This window comes from Balaenoptera borealis, assembly GCF_965194805.1.
Source record: "Balaenoptera borealis genome assembly, chromosome: 4".
Taxonomy (NCBI): domain Eukaryota; kingdom Metazoa; phylum Chordata; class Mammalia; order Artiodactyla; family Balaenopteridae; genus Balaenoptera; species Balaenoptera borealis.
In genome coordinates, this window is record NC_138861.1 from 34,635,106 (window position 1) to 34,650,079 (window position 14,974).

At 40.6% G+C, this 14,974-nt stretch overlaps 1 long non-coding RNA gene across 1 annotated transcript in view; it reads right to left on the reverse strand.

The window, feature by feature from the left end:
* LOC309627823 overlaps nt 1–14,974 on the reverse strand; it is a 108,657-nt gene that overhangs the window by 34,073 nt on the left and 59,610 nt on the right. Inside the window, exon 4 of the long non-coding RNA XR_014243974.1 lies at nt 1,189–2,828. This is a non-coding gene — a long non-coding RNA (uncharacterized lncRNA). The remainder of the gene's footprint in view (nt 1–1,188; nt 2,829–14,974) is intronic.

The window sequence follows — 14,974 nt, forward strand, 5'->3', positions numbered from 1 at the left end:
TTTGCCCTCCCAACCACTGTATGGCAGGGCCTGTTTCCCCCAGGCTTGCCAGCATCATGTGGTATCTAACTTTTTTATTCTATCCTGTCTGATAGCTTGTAAAATGGTGTCTTGGTGTAATTGCCATTTTCATTTCTCTTATTGTGAGTGAGGTTAAGCATCTGTTCATGTGCTTGGTGGCTTATGTATTATGGAATGTTCTGTTCACATTTTTTGCCCATTTTTCTATTGGGTTCTTTATAAACTGGTTGGAACTCTTCTATTAGGGACAGAGCCCTTTGTGATTTGAGTTGTGATCATTTTTCCCATATTAATCTTTTCATCCATATTTTTATCTTACTCATGGTGTTTTTGTCATGCACATGTTGATTTTTTTAAATGCAGCAAAATGTAACAATAGTTTTCTATGGCTTGTAGATTTTGTGTCTCAGTTAAAAAGAGCTGGTGAAGAAGAAAATTGACTGTGCCTTGAAAACGTTCAGTAAGTCTTGAGGAAAAGAAATATTTAAAAGACTGAGAAACACTGGCAGATTATGGGGAGTTCAGAAAGCCCCACGTTCAAAGTGTTGCCATAATACAAGTCTAGGGGAAGGGCCACGCCTGTTCTTGTGCCAGTTTCGGGCAGGGATAGAAACTGTCAAGGAACTGAAGACTAGGGTTTTTTTCTAGTTGATCTATAGCATACGTATAGTAAATTGGATAAAGTGCACCAGCCTTAAGTATACAGTTCAATAAATTCTCACACACATATATTTCCTGTGTAACTACCACCCAGATCAAGATACCATGAATGCCAAGTTCTCGATCACCTGGCTAATGGAGGAAGAAGAGATGCTTAGTTCTGAGGGTTAGAGAAATGTGTCCTTAGCGCAACAGAGTGGGAGGAGGAAACAGAATGAAGGTCGATGGACAAGAGTCAAACAAGTATACATGGGAGTAGCCCACTTCAGTCTGATCTCAGGGCCTGAGGGTCCTCCCTGAATTCTCATCATGTTAGAATTTATTCACCTGGAAGAAAAGAAAAGGCTACTGTGCATCCCAAAAGCAGGAGAGGGTGGCTGAGATGTCATCTCAGGCCCACATCTTAGTGAACAAAATAAAGGTAACTCAACGGAAGTAGATTGAATTGTGGCTTCCATGTTAGAGAGGATGAGGGTTGAAGATAAACATTCAGGAGAACTGACTTACGGTATTGAGCCAGCATTTGCTCCTTTCTTCTTTAACTTTGTCATCCTCGACTCTGCTCAGGTGGTCCAACCAAAATCTCCAGGGGGATGAAGGAAGGGCAAGGTAGCAACCAAAATAGGCCAAAGTGAAGGCAAGGCACAGACCAAACCCTCATTCACCTCCCACTTTCGACTGCTATTCTTCCCATACAATGACAAGAAAAATTCTTCTCCAGTCCGCCCTACACTAGGTACACATTCAACTCTCTAGAGGCATCTGTTAAGGGGGAAACTCCCTCATCCTGAAGTTTCCTTCCATATGTGCCAGTCCTGGCCTCTCTCCATTCTACCATGGAATTCATTTAAAGAATGGCTTAATCTGAGTGGGAAATTTGAGAAAGATAAACTGTGCCTGCCTGGCTCAGCTCCTTCCTTTCTTTCTCCTGGGGTTGGAGCTTCAGTGGGAAAGGCATTCCCCTGCTGCTTTTCCAGGTGTGGGCTCTTCCTGCAATGTGGGGAGGGCTGCCCTGGTCCAGAACTTTTATAATTGATGGAAAAAGTTCCTCTTCCTGGAGTACATTAAACAAGGCTTTCAGCTCTCAGAGCAAGCCATCTACCCCAAGTTGGCCTTTGCTACTAATAAGTAACCTTTGAATCCCCCACCAGCCTTACTCCTCGCCTTATTCCCCGATTCGTTCAGAAACTGGATGGGAAAGAGGGGTTCCACTGATTGGTAGCCCAACATCACCTTCTTTTGACTGCGATTAGTTCCAAACAATATACCTACACTTCTGTTTCCTGATGTGTCAGTTTTCCAAGTAGCTGTTGATCTTATTTCATAAATAATGAGGGATCTAGCTCATAACTTAGCTCCTTTCCCTCCAAGAACTTGTTAACCTTTTTTTATGTTAACTCTACTACTGGTGATTTTTGTAACTTTAAAGAACTGTGTCTTCTGTTCCTTAATCCATCTACTTCAGATCGTACTGCTCAACTCTCTAATTTATAAAATGAGGAATTAACTCCCTCCATTTTGTTCCAACTCTCCTCCTGTACCACCTTCCAGCTTACCAGCTCTACCTTTAATTTTTACACTTTTAAAGTTTATAATATTTTTATTTTATGTAATTTACATACATGTGCATACATGCAATTATTATAATTAAATGTACTAAGATCTGTCTAAAGGCTGAATCTTGAAAACTGAAAAACGGAAAACTTGAATATATAAAATATTATTGTAAAGGAAATGCTGTTCTCAGCAGAACAAAGGGGGTCTTTGGACCCACAACAAGTGCAAAATAATCCTATGTCGATAAGCTGTGCTGCTTGAAGGAACCTTTTCCAATGTCAAGGTCAAATGGCTATTCTTTTCTTACATTCCATCAGTTGCTCAATATCATGCCACATTTTTTGTTGGCTTTATTTTTAGACAGTGAGTTTTATACAGATGATTGTTTTATCCCATTGTATTAGTCCGCTTGGGCTTCCATAACAAAATACCACAGACTGGGTGGCTTAAACAATAGACACTGATTTTCTCACGGTTCTGGAGGCTGGAAATCCAAGATCAAGGTGTCAGCAGGGTTGACTTCTGGTAAGATCTTTCTTCCTGGCTTGCAGACAGCCACTTTCTCACTGTGTCCTCACATGGCCTTTCCTCTGTGCATGGGTGGAGAGAGAAAGACCGCTGGTGAGATCTTGCTCTTCTTAGGAGGACACCAGTCCTATAGGACTAGGGCCCCACCTTTAGGACCTCATTTAACCTTCATTACCTTCTTAAAGACTCCATTTCCAAATACATTAAAGACTCCATTTCCAAATTCAATCACATTGGGGGTTAGGGTTTCAACATATGAATTATGGAAGGACACAAATTCAGCTCACGACACCCATGTTTATTCAAAATCTATTTAGTAAATACTACAATAAGTACTCCCTTATGTCTATAAACAGAGAAAAGGGGGCTTCCCTGGTGGCGCAGTGGTTGAGAATCTGCCTGCCAATGCAGGGGACACGGGTTCGAGCCCTGGTCTGGGAAGATCCCACATGCCACGGAGCAACTGGGCCCGTGAGCCACAACTACTGAGCCTGCGCGTCTGGAGCCTGTGCTCCGCAACAAGAGAGGCCGCGATAGTGAGAGGCCCGCGCACCGCGATGAAGAGTGGCCCCTGCTTGCCACAACTAGAGAAAGCCCTCGCACAGAAACGAAGACCCAACACAGCCATAAATAAATAAATAAATAAATAAATAAAAACCAGAGAAAAGTATCCTCTACCAAGTGTCTAGACACTCACCTGAGGATGCTCTAAAACTAAAACATGGGCTTATCTGCTCTAGAAAATATGCATCAAATTATAAAATTCCAAATTACGCTTGTCCTCAGAGAAAGCCCAAATTCTTATCTAAGGCCTAGAGCTGCCCAGTAGACGATCTAGGATGGGGTAATTGTTCCTAAAGACACTGAGGACAACGCTCTTGCCCCAGCTTCCTCCCTCCATCACTCCCACGTCCTAGCAAAAGTGAGTGATAGATACTCTGACCTACGTCAAGGAATGAAGAGGTGATGGCTCAGGTGAGCACCATACAGTGAAAGGCATCTTCAATACCCATTTGTCCAGAGTTCCTCATCTCACAGTTGAGAAAACTAAAACCCAGAAAATCTGGATGATGTTGTAAGTCCAAATTATACAGCAAGGTATACTTTAGAGCCCAAGGCTTCCGGCATTTCATTCTGTGTCCTGTCCATGAAACCATGATGCTTTTCAATTCCCCTCAAGGGGCTTGACGGACTCTGGAATTCAGGGAAGATGCCTGATTGTTCTGGATAAATATCCATTCAACCCTGAGTAAGAACTGTAAATTGTGTCTCTGTTCCCAAATTTGATATCTAATTACTGTCAGGAGCTGAACTGGAGAAAGCTGAGCTGCCAGGTGTTAAGGCGGTCAATTAAGACAACAAGCCAAACAGAGAGTAACAATTAAGCCTTTATTCACTTACCGCAATAGTATAATCAACAGGCAAAACAGGAAAAAGCACTGGCTCCCAGTGTTCCATTTTCCCTCCCAAGAGCAGCTCCAGGCAAGGGTCAGATGTATTAGCACAGATTGGGGGATTGTCTCCCTGCCAGGGAAGCCCTGGGATGGGGATGGGGGTGGGGAGAGGGCAAGGAGTGGAAAAGTACTGTGTCAGAGTGTAGAAAAGTGACTGCAAGTCCCCTTGATAAGGAGGCCTCTGAACGGAGGTATTTGGACTAGGAATGCAGTTGTATGTGAGCCTGGCCGCCCTGTGGGGAAGTGAATCTGACTATACCCCAGACTGTGCACCAAGTGTGGCGAGCACAGCTCGCCCACAAAAGCCTGCCGGTTAAAGCCTTAACAATTGCCTATGGTCAGGCTTGAGGGATCACAAATGGGATTTTGGCCCGCAGCCTGACTCCTCAATTACATATGGTAACAGCACCTTTGCATATCCCTAGAAGTGTTTACAAATAGTCTATAACTCTCTAGACATGACTTCTGCTTAAGGCATATTTTGATTATTACAGTTAACCGTAGTCAGAATAAAGCTGATCATCACCAAATTTTCTCCAGGGTGAAGACACCAAAGATGCTATCATTGGACATTAGGATGCATTATTATGAGTGCTTTTCTGTGTTCAAATCCAGAGCTGGGCAAATTGCAAGAACTCACTCCGTAAATATAGGCTTATGTTTCTTCTTTTGTTTTGGTTATGTAAAGATTCAAATATAAATTAAAGGTCCATTATGGGGTGGGTTTTTTTTTTTGCCTGCATATATGACTTTTAAATTTACTTTCTAATCTTGTTACCCTGTTCCTTGTATATGGTTTTAATTGTAATCTCCTCAAATCTTTCTCGGTAGAAGTAATTTTGGTAGAAATAAAGAAGATAATTTTGATAAAGATACTAAAGCTATGTCAACAGATATGTATTGAGTAAAAAGTTGTGGCTGCTCCCTGATGAGATTTCATCCTAAAAAAAAAGATATTCCTGATAGTATATATGGACCCCCTTTCCTCTTCCTGACGCCAGACCCCACCTGCTTCCCTGACCCTACACATTCCCTAAACTAGGACAGGAGGACCTGGAGAAAAAGAAAGGGAAAAGAGAAGAAATTCACAGCCTGTTTCCAATCATTTGGTAGAACTTTTCAAAGCGTGCTAAAGCCAATTTAGCTCTGGAAATGTGTCTTTTAAAAGGTTGGATATTGAACGTGGAAGGGAAATTGAACTGCAGAGCAAGATTGAAGTGTTGTGTGAAATTTCAGTAATTGTGCCCATTAACTGAGAAAATATTTGCTTAGGCTGTCTTTGCAGGACAGCCCCTGGGTTACAACAGAGCTGGAATGTGCTGGCCAGGGCGCTCCACGGCCATTTCCCCTACCACATTTGCAAAGCTGGAACATCTCCAGCTTTGCCCTCCTATATTTAGTGTGTTTACATACTGTCTTCCATTTAAATAAATAACATGCAGAATGTGAACAGGTTGGATTAAAGTAGAAATACACTGCGAGGGAGAGAAGAACCATTAAGCATCATCTTTCTCCTTCTCCCCAGCTGTGCCTCAGGCTTGGAACAATATTTTTCCCTAGGTTTTAAAAAAAAATTATTATTATTATTATTATTTTTATTTGACATACAGTAAAATTAACTTTTTTCTTGGGGTACTGCCCTATGAGCTTTGTTTGTTGGTTTGGGTTTTTCGGAACACTTTAAATAGGCTTGGGTGGAAAAGATATTAAAATTAGTTCTTAATTTCCTAGTTTTTTTTGTTGATTTAAGAAAACTCATAGGCATTATTTAAAAGTAGGGATCCAGTATTTCCTTTCCTCCTATTTTTTTGATAACTGATCTGAAAGTCTTCCCCACTCATTTTTTTTCTCATTTTGTCTCCGCCCACTCCCTGCGCAATTTTTTCTTTCTTCAATCCAGCTCAGTCTGCTTCTGTATGCAGGTAGCCAACAAGATGCACACTGTAGAATCCATTTGGCCTGACTTGCTGTTTTCTATCTTCATGTTTGGACATAGAGAATAAAAATCTGGAAGCATAGGTTTTCCATCTTCTGAAAAAAATAATCCATGCTGTAATGATTGTCCTAAATCTTAAAAACGTGAGTTTCGCTGGCCTATGCTATGAGGTTAATCACAGGTTCTTTATTTATTTTTTTTCCTTATGAGTAGGTATATTCCCAATTTTATTCATAATTAAAGAAATGGAGATTAAAACAATAAAATCCCATTTTCACTTAGTGGTGAATACTGGGCGTGGGCCAAGCTGAATCACAGGTTCTTTTGATTAGAGCCAAATCCCAGCTGCCCAAATGCCTTTTAGGCTGGAAATAGGCAGTGCTGTTGCCTGGATCCCCATTACTTTTCTGGCCCCCAGTCAGGAGATCTGACCACACCCACTCCCAACCCTGCCCTTCTCAGCACTGGTCAGAGTACCACCCTTTCAGTGTAAGGCAGGAAACAGAGCTTGAATGAAGTTAAAAGTCATATCTCAGTGGCCTGAGACTCTCCATCAACCAGAACCACTAGTGGTCCCTGGTTTCCTTCTGGCCACTCTTTGGGACCACCATGAATACAGGGAAGGCTTCTGCCTCCTTTATTTGCGAATAGAAGTAAAATTACCCTCAGTGGTATCTGGGTGAATTCTCTCTCCCCATTTACTAAGAAGGACAAAATATATACATGAAGTCATACATTTCCATCATTTACCCACAAGTATATTACTTAATATTTCTGAATATTTATATAATGTATTAGAATAGACTGTAGAATTATCCTTTTTAAAGGAAATTGCTACCGAACTTAGTCATAAGCAATGAGTCAGTCTCATCCCAGAAATCATTCAGAGGTAGCATATGAGCAAAGATAATGTGGACTTCTTCATGGAAATATGCCAAAAACAACATAGAGAATAAGAAACCTCTCCAGACTATTTTATGTCTAAATCTAAACAATAAGAGAAATATGATAAACCATTGGCAAGAAGGGACTTGAATGAGAGTGCTACTAAATGTTATCAATCCCAGTAAAACAACAACTTGCCAAGGCTGGAAGAGAAACTGTGCTTAACTTCTACTGCTACTAATAAAGAGGGGGAAGTTTGGATTTTCACACAGGAAGAAAGTGTATCCACATATGCGTGTGACACCAATTAGCAAGGAAGACAGAGAGTGTCATCCCTATATTAAGGGTCCCAGGAAGATGAGGTTCCCAGACAGGGCCTTGGACTCTATGCTCTTTCCTAATATGGAGAATCAGGTTTCTGTTTGGATCTGCCATCAGGACACCTATTATCCCACCAAGAATAATTGCCTTAGGCACAATGAGACACTTAACACAAAGAAACAAAGGGAAGAGCATCCAGTCTCAGATTTCAAGATCAAATCAAAGCAGTGAGATGAATAGGGCAGAGATTTCTGCTTGTTTTGTTTCCTGACGTGTCCCAGTACTTATAATGATTCTTGACACGTAGTAGGTGATCAATAAATATTTACTGAGTAAATGACTCTATGCAAGAATGAATTGGCAATGATTCAACATTACTCACACTGAGGGATAAACTATTCCTTGGTGTATGTAATCATTAGACATTTTGCAGAATGTTTTAGAAGTATAGTAGCCTCCTTTATTTGCCATTTAGTTACAAATTATTGTATCTAAGATGAATGTAAAGCAAGGGCATAAGTATAGTTCATTTTGTTTTTAATTCAACAAATAAATATTGTAGACCTACTGTGTGCAGACTGTTGTAACATATCAGAGTAAGAGCTCTTGCATGGAAAACAAATCACAATACCAGACAAAACAGGAATGAAACACACAAGAGGATGAGCAGTGTTTGGACAGCATGAGAAAAAAAAAAATGACTCCTGTTTTAATCATCTGAGCCTTGATGAACAGTAACTAAAATCTCATATCAAAGATCCACCCTTGGGCTTCCCTGGTGGTGCAGTGGTTGAGGGTCTGCCTGCTGATGCAGGGGACACAGGTTCGAGCCCTGGTCTGGGTGGGAGGATCCCACATGCCGCGGGGCAACTAGGCCCGTGAGCCGCAACTGCTGAGCCTGCGCGTCTGGAGCCTGTGCTCTGCAACAGGAGAGGCCGTGATAGTGAGAGGCCCGCGCACCGCGATGAAGAGTGGCCCCCGCTTGCCGCAGCTGGTGAAAGCCCTCGCACAGAAACGAAGACCCAACACAGCCAAAAATAAATAAATAAATAAATAAATTTAAAAAGATCCACACTTTAGCTTTTGTAATTGATTATATAGATTGTATCAGGCAGAGTCTGGTCAAGAAAACAGAAACCACTATAGGTATGTCAAGCAGGAAGGGATTTAATACAGAGAATGAGAGCCCTTATACAAAACCACTGTAAGGGGGAGGAGAATAAGGGTCTGGGCAGCTCCTCATAGTATTCAGAAAATCAGGAAGTTCGAGGATCAGAGCAAACCTGAGCCAGTGATCTCAGCTTCCTATAGCACCAAAGTGGGTGATTTTCAAAAGAATACTGTACCTAGAAACTTCTGGCAAAACCTCATGTCTGCGCTTTGCCAAAGCTTACATGCTTGTCCACAACTGCTGAGTCAGTAATAGCTTCTCTTCTTATTCTGTTCTAAATCTCAAGGGGGGAGGGTCCCATTCCTGGAACCTAAACTAGACACCTGATGGCAAAGCAGTTTGGAAAATGTAGTTTCCAGGCTTCCAGACCCTATAATAGCTGGGGGGTGGGGGGGGGAATAGATGGGAATTGGACGGTTGCTACCATCCCAACAGAAAAGCCAGCACAAAGATTTAGTCAAATGTAAATGGTTTTCATGTAGACTGAGTTCTTTCGAAGAGCTGTTGTTGTCATTGTCATCTTCCTAAAACTCTCAAGTTCAAGAATCCCTCTAGATACCGTCACAGAAAGATATGTGGATGAGATAGACCTTACTGCTTATTTGTTCTGTCGCAGAAGGGACAAAGCCTGGTGAGCAGCTTGCCTATGGACTGCTTAGAGAATGATGTTTTAATAAAGCTTCATTTCCACCAGGTTGTGTTACTTGATGCAGTGAGAGGGCATAAAACTAGGGAGGAAAGGGCGGATGCTTTCAGGGAAGGTTTTGCCCAGGAGGGTTGAAAATTTAGTGGCATTTCTCTCAACAGAAGAGAAAGCAGTGGGCATTCAAGGCAAGAGAAACAGCTTGTGATAAGCCTCTACTAGAATTTAACAGAAGGGGGAAAATGCGTCTCTCCTGACTGCGTTGCATGCTTTCTTGTATCCGCTCAAGAGACTTTCATTACAAACCCTTTTTAAGTGAGTGATATCTGTTGAGAAAAATGGCATACTCAAGAAGTAGGGCTAAAGTGAAGATCAAGAGTGGAATAATATAATCATATTCCTCTTATTTAAAACAACACAAAACAGAAAATTGCTTCCATCAGCCCTCCCAACTGGAGCTCCCACTTGAGGCCTCCTGGGTGGCATAAGGAAGGATGAGCCCAGATTGCTCACCTGCCCTCATGCTCTGGCCACTCCCTTGCTCTCACTGCATCTCTCCAGGAGGAAGCTTCCCTGGCCACCCAGGCTGTGAGCAATGTTCTGCTCTGGAAGGAATGCCCCTGGGACCAGGATTATGGCCTCCTAAGTGGAGAGAAACACCCTGCCCTCCCTCTTCTGACCGTTTTCCTTGGGTTACGGCGTGCTGAAAAATAAGACCAAGTATCAGGTTCCCATTTTGATCTGGAAACAAAGAAAAACACTCTTTTATCTTTTTCCCTCCAGTCCCTAGAGAGTTTTTCTTCTATAAGTGCAGTGGAAGTTCAGGCACCAAAAAGCCACCTAGGAAGATGACCTATGGCCAACCCAAGATCCATACCCCTTCTCTCCTGTAAATTAGCAGTAACTGTCCCAGGACCTCAGCTAAAATCAACATGGCACAAGATGTTCAAGGAGAGAAGAGAAGGGGTGAGAAAGCATATTAAGATTTTAAAGTTGCTTCTTCTTCACTGGGTTCCATTACTCCAGATGGGTAAAGATAAAGCACTCAGAGAACAAAAGTCCATTGAGAACCAGCCAAAGCCCTAGAATCCTTTTTACAAGGGAGGGAGAGGGAAGCGGGGGTAGGGGGGATTTTCATTTTTCTTTAAGGGAAACTAAAATCTCTAATGTGAGAAAGATGAGATTTAGGGTTGCAAACACTTTCAAATACATTAGTAGCATATAGAAAAGACCGAAAATAAATTGATAGCATTTCTCTTCTCAGTGTGTTCACTTGTCCTCAGCTTGATGGGTGGTGGGCTTCAATTTATGCTTTTCCCCATTATATAGAATGCAATTAAGGAAGGATCACTACTAGACTAATCCTTTCCTTATATTAATCCTTTATAATAATGAAAAACCAGTCATAGGGAAACGGATATTAAAATTAAAAGGCTTAGTTAAACCCTAAAGCTACAGGTTAACCCAACATAACTGCAGTTGTGTGACTGCAGGAAGACCTTTGCATGAAGCTTATAGATGAATGTATTACAGAGACTTCCTATGTTCAATAAGCTCATCATGTGATAGTTTTAATTAAAAGTCTATCATGCTGCATGGCTAAACATATTGGCACAAACTGAACTCTCCCCAGATTAGAAAAAATATATATGAGGCCAAAAAACTATTGCATTATTTTCAGTAAGAGTTAGGCTCAAAATGAAAGATATAAGTAAACATATTTTTTCTTTATCTCATTGACGAATATTCTCTGTCATCAGATTTTCCACCCCAGAAGCCTAGGTGAAATTATAAAACCTAGAAAAATGATAAAGGTTGGTAAAAATTCCAGCAGGTATATTTTCAAAACCTGATTTTTAAGCTCCTCTCTCAAATAAATCTCTCAGTGTCACCACCTTCATAAAACATCTAACTGGAGAATTCCAAAGCAGCTGGTTTTTCCTGGGACAATGATGTATAAGGATCTCCAATAAAGCCTTTCCTAATATACTAGATGCATTCCTGAATCGTTGAATCATTACCATCAAAACAAAACTCAACACTCAGAGAAATACGCTTTTCTTCTATAGTCCCCCTACTCTTTCAATTTTTGATAACTTCACGATGCTTCCCAGCTTTAAATTTCTAGTGTTTTCCTACAGAAGCATTATTGAAATTTTATGGAGGACAATTCTTCAGTGTTCAAGACAGTCTACAACACTGTAGGAGATTAGTATTCCTCGCCCTTGCTCACTAAATTGAGTAATATCTCCCAGTTATTCTGACATCACAAATTCTCCCTCACATTTCCAAACACCAAGAACCACTATACCTCAGACATATGTTTCTATATGGACACTGCTCTGTCTCACAGCCCCCAAAGGCAATTTACTTTCTTGTGGCTGGGACGCCAGACTTCTTACTCATAAGACCAAGGTTTCTCTCCAGGGTGGTATTCATCTCTGCTGAAGGCATGGTTCCTTCTAACAGGGGTCCATTCTTATCACTGAACATGGCCGTTGTTATGGAGTGTTTTCTTATCTTATTTAGAGATACAAATAAATAATGGAAGTAGAATTTAATGTGTTCACTCCCAGGTCATCTCAGCCCAGCCCTGCCCTGCCCACACTCATTATATGTCAGTACTTCCTATCAGAAAGGACAAATGAAACTATTTTCTAAGTGTTGCTATTATACCAATTACATTCTTTTCAAGAAAAGGCCTATTAAATTCTGGTAGGAAGAACGACTTAAATTCTAGTAGGAGGAACTATTTTATTGAGATCTTTTCCAGGCACTATATGTGGTACGCCCTTGAAAAAAACCTCAGCCACATGAATGAACTTCAGAAGGCCTAGGAGAGAACTTCTTAGGCTCAGGAAACTTGCCAAGGATAAGAGATCAATAGCCACCCAGTAGACCACAGGGAGAAATTATGGATCAGGAAGAATGTAGGCCACTCTGATACCCCTTAGACCATATATCATCAATCCTGCTAAGGCCTTGGAGAACTTTTTCTGAACATTCATGTCCCTTGTGATGGTGGTCCTGTCAGTTCTCAGCTATAGACTCCTCAAGAGTTTTCCATCGCTCAGATTATTCAGCATAAGAACATAAAACAAGCAAATTTTTAAGTCCACATGAGGTTTGGAGTGAGGGAAAACTTTTTTTCTATGCACAGGTGATGATCTTGGCATGACACAATGCTTGGCATGAAGGATAAAACACATTGGAATAACACTGAAAAAAAATAAAAGAATAAAACACATTGGAATAACATTGAAAAAATGAAAGAAATTACTCTCAATTCCACCTAACTCCAAAAACTATTTTTTCATTTTTTTATATTCCTTCCAGATCTTAGCTATAATTACAATCATAGTTTACATATCACTAGGTATTGTGCTTTAAAAAAAAATGACAAACATTTTCTATATTCTTACCTTGCTTACATCATTATTATATCTAATGGTTGGATTGTAGGCCCTCTAGTTGATATATTGTAATTAACTACATTATCTTCTTATTGTTGAATATTTAATGTTTTTCTTTTTCAGTGTTTCTTTTTTCATATTACAGATAGAAACATCTGTCCTACATCTGTCAAAATATTTCCTTAGGAAAAATTCTCTAGCATAGAATTACTTGGTCAAAGGACATGAACATCTTTGCAGCTTTCACTAAATGTTATCTCTTCTCTTTAAAAAGGAGATATACCAATTTGAAATGCTCTTCGTTACATATTTTTATCTAAACTTTACTCTCACCTCAGGTGACATAAAATGTTAAGTTCGAATTACATTCCCTAGGTTACCAGCAAAAGCATCTACCTTTGATTAAGCTATGCTCGAATTCTCTCATCTCTCTTTTGCAATTCTCTCTCAAAGCTAAGAGTATAATAGCAACAGTACTTTTTGAGTTGATTGTTGCTTTCATCCAGAGTTAAGTCAAAATGCAGAGGAATACTCAAGGAAGCAGAGGAAACAAATACTCTCTACATTTGGATGATCATTTTTCCTGACTTCCTCCTATGATATAAAAAAAAAAAAAAAACCCTCAAATATTTTGTGAAAAGCCTATGTAATAAGTTAATAAGCCAACATAAGAAGTTAATGCTTCTTTGGTTGTACAAAATAGAAATTTACTCTGGTTACCCAAAGGGGGAAAAGAATCTATAGGAAGTATACTAGTGAATCTAATGAAATTCAAGGAAGATCTGGGTCAGATGGTCTAACCTTAGGATACATTTTATTGCAAATAACCAAAATCTGACTGAGTGGCTTTAGAAAAAAAGACATTTAATTCTCCGACAAAATAACATTCCAGATATTCCAGGGCTGGTTCTGCCACTTAACAATGTCATCAAGGAGCCAGATCCTTTCCATCCTTTTATTTTACCAGCCTCTGTGTGCCAGTCATTCTTGTACTTGGTTGCCTCATGGTCACAAGATAGCTGCCTTAACACCAGGCTCTCGATTTAAAGGCAGGAAGCAGGGGGTGAGGATGGTGGCAATGGCAGAGAGAAACTTATTATTCTTTCTCTTTTTCTCAAGTAGCAATAAATATTTTATAGAAGACCCTCAGCAGACTTCCTACTATGTCTCATTAGACAGAACTGAGTTTATGATTATCATTGGATAGAACAGCATTAATAGGTTTATGATCATCCCTAGACTGGAATCTCATTTTTCATGAGCTTGAGGAATCGTCAGCTGACACCGGAGGGAAATTGTGGTGTTTGATCGTGGATAAGAATGGAAACTATGCCTCTTGATGAACGGCCAGAGTGTGTGCCTCATACAGGGACCAGGGAGTTTGTGGACCTTGCTTTCTTCTGATAATGGGTTACCATTGGCAGGAAACTCTAATGTTGTTTTCCTCCTTCTCTCAAATGCCAAAGGTCTAAGAGAAAGACTCATTGGCTCTGCTTGACCTATCAGGGAGAATCTCAAAGTGAAGGCACGGCTCTGGTGCCACCTCTGATGATTCTCAGGTGCAAAAGAGGAGAACATCAGTCCTCAAAAAAAAAGGGAATTGTCTTGACCTGGAGATAAACATGATGGACATCCCTTACATCTACGTTAAATGAAATACCATCAAAAGGTATTTACTGACTTCCTAACTTGTAGAAGGAATTGTACAGGACCCTGCAGGGATACAATCTATAAGCTTTGGTCCTCACCCCTGAAGAGACTATAATCTATTTGAGGAGAAGCCCATGCAAATAGCACGATGGGGAGAAGATGAGAGCTAATTGTGAGGTAGAGACAATAAATGTTTTGACCCCAATAAGCTTTGTTGAAGATAATGGGATATAAACTACTTCATGTAGAGGAAGGAAAGGCCTGGAAATGTTTAATTCATCCAACCAAACTTCATGTAGTCAGCTCTGCCACAGCTCTTTCTTGGCTACCCCTGACCCCAGGGTCACAGCCTCTTCCGATGTTTATATCCCACCATTCTGGTGGCAAGGGCCAATCGTGTGGCCTTAGAGATTGCATCCAGAAATCCTGCTTTCCTCAGACAGCCTTCAACTTCAGTTTCTCCACCTTCTCCTGCCTTCCTCAAGGTGTTCATTTTTTTTTTTCCTTTTTTTTTTGGTTTGTGCCACAAGGCACGTGGGCTTAGTTTTGAACCTGTACCCCCTGCATTTGAAGCACAGAATCTCAACCACTGGACTGCCAGGGAAGTCCTCAAGATGTTCATTTTTAACTCCTTCATTCCTAGTCCCACACCCTCATTTTCTGAGTCATTAGTGAACACCCTAACTATTATTAGGGGCAAAGGTTTTAAAATCTTTTTTCTAGCCACAAAATAAG